At 36.4% G+C, this 7,566-nt stretch overlaps 1 long non-coding RNA gene across 1 annotated transcript in view; it reads left to right on the forward strand.

Moving 5' to 3' along the window:
• Window positions 1-6,488: 6,488 nt before the first annotated feature.
• LOC127880784 (uncharacterized) overlaps window positions 6,489-7,566 on the forward strand; it is a 153,489-nt gene continuing 152,411 nt past the window's right edge. The window contains exons 1-2 of the long non-coding RNA XR_008049739.1: window positions 6,489-6,654; window positions 6,986-7,059. This is a non-coding gene — a long non-coding RNA (uncharacterized LOC127880784). The remainder of the gene's footprint in view (window positions 6,655-6,985; window positions 7,060-7,566) is intronic.

The following is a 7,566-nucleotide window of genomic DNA, read 5'->3' on the forward strand; positions in this document are numbered from 1 at the left end:
ATGAAAAAGAAGAAGAAAATGGTAACATTTCATAACAAAAATGCAATTCATCACGACACGTAAAGTTGTGCGAAGGTTGTATTTCGCAAACTACTTATACACATAACAGAACTCATTGAAAGATAGCATACGATGGACATGCATCCATAGACGAGCATTTTCATGCAAGGGTGCTCAGACTTCGGACCTAAACGTGAGTAAACTACAATTTCGGTTGCATTAGGCATGCATGTTCTCCTATTGAAATGATTATTACCGCGCAATTATTCGCTTTTAATGACAAAATTTGGCGAACTGACCCATATCATCGTGTTCAGTAACTGTGTCAGAAAATTATATAATTGTCGCAATTTCGTATTTGCTCCATTTAAAGTGACATTACGCTCATCTAACACTGTTGAATGGAGCTGAACAGAATTAACAACTCAAAAGAGTTGTAACTGACCACTTATCTGCAACTCATCTTGCCACCAGTTGTTTAAACAAATATATATTATATTCGATATTTTACATGACTGTGTCAGTCCTCTTAGTCCAGCGGAACTGTCTTTTTATTAGGATCGGAGTTAGTGTTCGTGTGTCGTATGAATATATATCGTTGCAGAAAATTAATATGATCCATTGAAAAACGAAAGTAGGGTTGATATTCAAATGCATGTTTTTTCTCTTTAAGGGATATTGTATTAGTATGTTGATGCTGCATTAACAAGTATATGTGTATATGTAGTGAAAACACAAAAAAAGTAAACAACGGTCGCGATAGACACATATAAACATATATACTGTTAAATGCGCATAATGTCACTTTAAATTTGCCATCAAATTTTGTCATTGTGTTCATTTGTTCTTTGAACCTTACATTCATCTCTTTTTCAGTGTACTGAGGTGCGTTCGTTGACTAGCCACTGTCATGAGTCAGACGCATCGAAAACAGCCGGGATGATACTCAGGGAGGTAATCATTGCATCAGCCAATGCCAACCGTGCTCAGCTAGGACGGATTTTTGCAGACAAGCTGATTCAACACCCTTTTGAAGTGATTTGATCTACTATGTTCACTTTAATTAATAAATGTTTATATATATGTATACATTCAAAGTTATAGCTTCGATATAAAGCAATTATATAAAATTGTGACATAATTAAACCTTAGATATGATGATATATCGTCGTAAGAAACAGTATTGACATTGGTCTGCTTGCGATACGAACTTGCGATTTATATTATTACTATGTAGCACGTGCAGATTTAATCAGTCAATACTATACATATATATTTATTTATATTCAAGGTAAGAGTTGCAGCAGGAAATCAAGAGTCGTTGAAGCGTGCCACCAGAAGGGCTAAGAGAGGCACTGTTCCAGCGGAACCAGAGACGATTTCTTCCATACCGTACCCACTTTCCGAATCTTATGCCACTACATCTTCCGAGAATACCGATCGTTTTCTCGTCTACGACAACGGTTCGGAAGCTGCGCGGTTATTAGTATACTGCAGTCGTGTCGGGTAAGAGTTGCTGGGCGAAGCAGATACGTGGTTAGGACGGGACGCATTCGACAGCGCCACGATAATTCGCACAACTGTTTTGCATTCGAGTGCCACTATGAGATGGACACGCTACAGCTGCCTACGGTCTCTTACCCGTGAAGCAGCAATTGCACTACGAGGAGTTCCTGACCGCCATCCTGGATGCATGCCTCCGTGAAGACGTGCGACCGTCGCCGTAAACTGTCATTATTGACTACGAGACCGCGATCCACACTGCTGTACTCTCGGTCATCAGCCAGAACATCAAAATTCAGGTATAAAGGTTATTTTCGTAACGTTCGGCTTTTCAGGTTATTTTGATATATAAGCATTGTCTCAAGTCTTAGTATGTTGTCAGTTTTTTTTTAAATTGAAAGCTTCGTTATAAGTCGGGTGTCATTAATATATAATGCAATGGTATTTAGAAGCTGGACATACATTGAATTTATTTAGACTGTCTGTTATGAAACAGGTTTGTTAATGCTTTTATATTTTACATTTTATATTATAGAGTTGCTTCCATCACCTGACCCAATCGAAATGGAGGCGCATACAGAGCGAGGGATTACAGGCCCTTTATCGCCAGGACGAAAAGGTTCGACATTTCTTCGGTATGCTAGACAGTCTTGCCTTCCTACCTACTCAACTCGTTCATGAAGGCATGGCGCATCTTAGGACGCTCATCCCTGAGGCGCTAATACCCGTCGTCGACTACTTTAACGCCACGTTTGTGACTGGAACTTATAACTGATGTCGGGCGGAATGATGCGATTCCGAGCCGTTCAACCACGATTCCTTCCATCTGGGTGAAATATTCACACGGCAATCATCAACGGCGACGCTAGGACCAACAACGTCTGTAAATCATGGAACTGCGGGTTTCGACAGTTGGTTGGAAACACTCACCCGTCTTTGAGGAAAGTAGTCGAGTGCGTCCAGAAGGATAACGCCATGGTAGAGGCAGATGTCCACAGTCAACGCTCTGGGCAATCTGTTTCAAGGAAGCGCAAGAAGGCCACCATCTCTCACCAATGCCGCCTCAACAGATTGCGCTAGAAGTTGGAAAGAAAGGAGCTCCCTGTGTCTTGTTCTGTGAATATTGGGCAAAATTCATGTGCGTAAAGTGTCGTCCCAGATTAGCCTGTGTAGTCCGCACAGGCTAATGCGGGACGACACTTTTCGCTTTAATGGTAGTTTTCGTTTAAAGGAAGTCCCTTTTACCAAAAATCTTGTTTAAGCGGAAAGTGTCGTCCCTGATTAGCCTGTAGGGACTGCACAGGCTAATCTGGAACGACACTTTACGCACATGCATTGTGCCCAGTTTTCTCAGATCACTACAGTACTACTATAACTCTAACTTCAACTGATTCGTCAATAAATTGCTTGCAAATCCATGTTGTTAATCAAACAACTGACTTCATTGCAAACATCTCATGTACTGTGAATAAGAGGCATTTCAGCTAATTTGTTATCAAAATTTTCGCCAGCAATATCATATTATTTAAAGGTTAATACCTCGTTGCCGCGTTGCTTGAAGCTCAAATAGAGGCATATCTAATGTACAGAAGAGTTTCAGTTTCAATCGATATTTGTAGATCCTCTCTAATATCAAAACTGTGCTACGTGTCATAAACATTATGTTCGATTCTTAAGTTGAGTTGTGGTTAATTGTATTGATCACCGTTGGCTGAGACTGAATATTGATGCCATTGTGTTATAACGTAACGCGTTAGCCGTGACGTCATCGGGGCCGATTATCGATTATCAACATTTGGCCCTGCAGGGCCAAACGTGATAATCACCTTGCTTTGACCGATAATCACATGCATTCGAATCAATTTTGTTACTTTATATAGTAACATAAGTATTAAGTTGAATGTACATGCATAAATGCATCATTAACAGCCGTCTAACCATAGTTGAAATACACGCACTCTCCGTATTCTCTTAACAGTAAATGGTTTGTTTGCTAAAAATAGAGAATTAATCGTTAATCAAATTTAACGTGTACATGCTGTGACATGTATACAAACTGGTTCGCAAATAAGATTATTCTGCAGAATTTTCCTCTGGTAAACATAAACAATACATACTACGGTTATCGTGTTATTAACTAACATAACGATGATTAAAAGAAAAAAATACGAAAAGTATAGTCTGGTTATCTGGTTATGTCTGAAATTATCATCTTCAAATCTCTACGTTTCATACGAAATTGCTTGCTTTTCCGAGAAAAAGATCAGGTAAACAATTCTTTGAAACAGCGAACGCGGTTTGCTGATAAGCCCAGTTAAACGCAAGACCGAGGTGTGCTTATTTATAATACGATTTAAGCGCAGATGTGAACTTATTTTAATGTAGTGTTTCGAATGGGATCTATCATCGTTTTGCTTTTCGCTGCTTGTTTAAGCAGCGTGAACGGGTATGTGTTGAATTATTGCGGTTAAAAAGAAATAAATATTGAACTTGAACAACTATTATTTTGATGTTACATATTAGTTTGACACGTTTAATCAAACATGTAATCTATAAAACTACGAATTGGTTTACTATGTTTTTTAAATACGCTGCTTCCAAAGATCATATTTTTAAGTGTCAACATATTCACGTTCTAAACAAGTATAATTAAAGACGAGTATATTGAAACAATAATTCATTTCCCGATAAGGTTTTTGTGGCTTCTTTCTCATATCGTTTCATGCAAAACAATATGGCGGCTCTGCATACACGGTTTTTAATTTGTTCGAAAACCATGTGCTATGTTCTTTGTATCATGTTAAAACGTTTAATAACGTATCATATCTAATAATGTTTTCAATAAAAACAAATAAAGCAAACGAGAAGGAAACTTCAAAAACCATATAGTGTAGCACACCTTTTTTCCAAAACAGTTATACACGCAAAACTGTGTAACTGTCATGCCGTGGCTTCACAAATGATTCGACGAGAAGCACACATTATGTACATTCGTGTTTCGTTAAACATTTGGAAATCTTCTTTATTCATACTCTATTTAAAAGGATAAGATGCTACATATCAACATGAGTAGATGGTGTCTGTTCATTTTAGGAACTACCAATATGTCCTGGCACCAAACGTGATCCGACTTGAAAACGAGGAGACCCTGCTTGTTGGTATTTTCGGGAATGGAAGGAATCAGATCGTAACGGTATGTATTTATATAACAAGGTATACCATCAATTTAAATTTCATCTACACATATTACAGTATGTTCTCACTCACTGTCATGAAACAATTTATAAATGTTAACTTGCGTAATAGTTTTGAATACTACAACAAACGACTCTGTAGATGTTCTTCTTTAGCTGTAAAACTAGTGTATACAAAAAGCATTTACATGATATGTGTTTGTTTACAAATAATTTCGTGGCATTTTTTAGATTTAAATAAAATTAAAAAGAGGATTTAGCAAAAAGGAAAATAAATAAAGCTATACGCTGCAAAAACGTGTATACGTTTATAATTTCTTTAGATTATATTTGCATCAACGTAAACAAACCTATTTTCCTTTCATATTTCAAATGACAAATGCGTCGAATGCAGCACACGTAATGTAATTAGGTACACACAAGTATTAAACAATTTTGTTTTAATTTATAAATAAACTTAATCAAAAAAGAGCCTTCTGAACCAAATTAATATATCCAAGCCTTATAAACGATCTACCTTTAAACCTAATATAACATGCTTTAAATATGGAAATTCAATTTAAGAGTGTTTAATAAATGACTCGCGTTCTGAAAACAATGGGAATAATGCTCGTGCGTAAAGTATCGTCCCAGATTATCCTGTGCAGTCCGCACAAGCTTATCAGGGACGACACGTTCCGCTGTTATTACATTTTTCGTTTAAATGAAGTCTCCTATTATCAAAAATCCAATTGACGCGGAAAGTATCGTCCCTGGTTATTCTGTGCGGATTACACAGGCTAATCTGGGACGAAACTTTTCGCACATGCATTATGCCCAGTTTTCTCAGAACGCGACTCAAATTGTCGGAGTACGCACGATACATTTTGAACATTTGGTGGGTTTGTTTGCCATTCACTGAGCGTTTGCAGATGCTGTTGTTATTCGTAAAGCTCATCAGCAAAAACTGATATTACGTAAGTTAACGTTGTGAACAATTTATCGACCTCTGGAATGAACTAAATACAGGACTCCGTTTCTTGCGCTTAATGCGTCCAAACTCGTCGTTATTCGGAATCATATATTATTTTGCTTTTCATGTTTTAATCGCTTACTAAGTTCGTATATCAGTTCCCCAAAGCTCGTTAAATATCGGTGGCCTTGAACTCATTAAATAATGCTAATAATGTCGGATCTTTTGTTTGACGTATTTTAATGTTTAGTCTATAATTTTAATGTTTAGTCTCTTCCGCACACATTTAGCAGATGCGTTGCACGCCAAACGTTTTTTGTTTATCACTGGCGTGCCTAGGGTGCTGATTACATAATCGGCAACCTAATGTTTTGCAGATATATATGAACAGACAGTACTTTTTCAAACTGCAAAATTATGTTCAGAACGTTTAGGGTCGTTGTTGATATGGATGGGAACTATGATTAATTGCATTGAAAGTATCGCAAGATGTAATATTAAGTCATTAACATCTTGTACATAAAATATTGTTTTATTATAGGTCTACTTTGAATATCTGAACGCAAGGATCTCCCGAAAAGAAACAATGATAGTAGATGCAGGCAAGATTGTTTGTAAACCTTATATATTCTTTTTTGTTCCTAACCCAATTGCCCTAATAATTTATAGTAGTTGTTAAATTTTTCGTGAGGATTGATCTTAAATACGCTTATGAATCATTCACATTTCTTTCTGAAATGTCTTTATATAAGACAAATTTAACAAGCTAACCCTGAGATATGTGCTCGTTACAAGAACATCCTGTCGAGGTAACGGTCAAGGTCACCTCAGATGATTTGTTCAAAGACATCGATGCCAATCAAAAAATCAGAGATAGACCGAAATCAATCAAATTGGTCTGCAACGGACCACACGGGATGCAGGTCCGAGACATCGCCCTTAGTTACACGCCAGGTTATCTGATCGTGCAGACGGACCAGCCTTTGTACAATCCGGAGCAGACAGGTATGTCAGATTTTTATGCATGAACACATATTGTAATACATACAATGATACATAATGGTATTGTCTTCTGTTTTCAGACCGTCTTTATAATGTAAAGCACATATGAATTGTTTACTCTATAAATCTTTGATTAACTTTGGTCTCTTAAACGATTTTTCTCCTTTCACTTCCGATAATGATACGTAAATTTGACAACATATTTCATTACTATCATACAGTCATTGAAATTGTCATATATTTGGTTTTGTCTGCATTTCTATTATGAAAAATGTATTGTTATACGAATTAATTCTTCTAAACATGTGTTTATCGGTAAGCTCTAAATTTGCAGTAAATGTTCGAGTTTTGGCAATGGATGAATCTATGAAGCCAATCAAGGACAAGCAGTTGATCATTGACCTGATAGTGAGTAGATGTCAATTATTAAGTGAAGAAAATATGATAAGTGTTTCTCTTTATCAAATTTACTTTTAGTTAGAGATCAACGTAAAGAATATAATACAACATATTAAAATGTAATTGTTGTGTTAACTCAGGCAAAACCCAGCTCTCAATTATCCATTCACAAAATATCAACCGGTTGAACTATTAATCTATGTCATAAGCCAGTGTCTGTTACATTATGTATATTTCAAAGACCGTACTATATTCAAGTTTGATACATGTCTTATATAATGCTGCTTGCCTTGTCAGCACATCTTCATTTAATGCACTATGTAAATAAATGTAAAGCATCAATATAATGATACTTGTCTTTGGTTCCGTTATTCTTTACAGTTCAACCATGTCAAAAACTGTTGAGAAATGTTACGTTATATTACGTATTTCAGTAAAATAACTTTTTTTTTAATGTTTTGCAAACATGTTGACCTATATAAAACAGCATCACGTTCAAGTCGATAAATACGAATT

Source organism: Dreissena polymorpha, chromosome 5, assembly GCF_020536995.1.
Source record: "Dreissena polymorpha isolate Duluth1 chromosome 5, UMN_Dpol_1.0, whole genome shotgun sequence".
In the NCBI taxonomy this organism is placed as follows: domain Eukaryota; kingdom Metazoa; phylum Mollusca; class Bivalvia; order Myida; family Dreissenidae; genus Dreissena; species Dreissena polymorpha.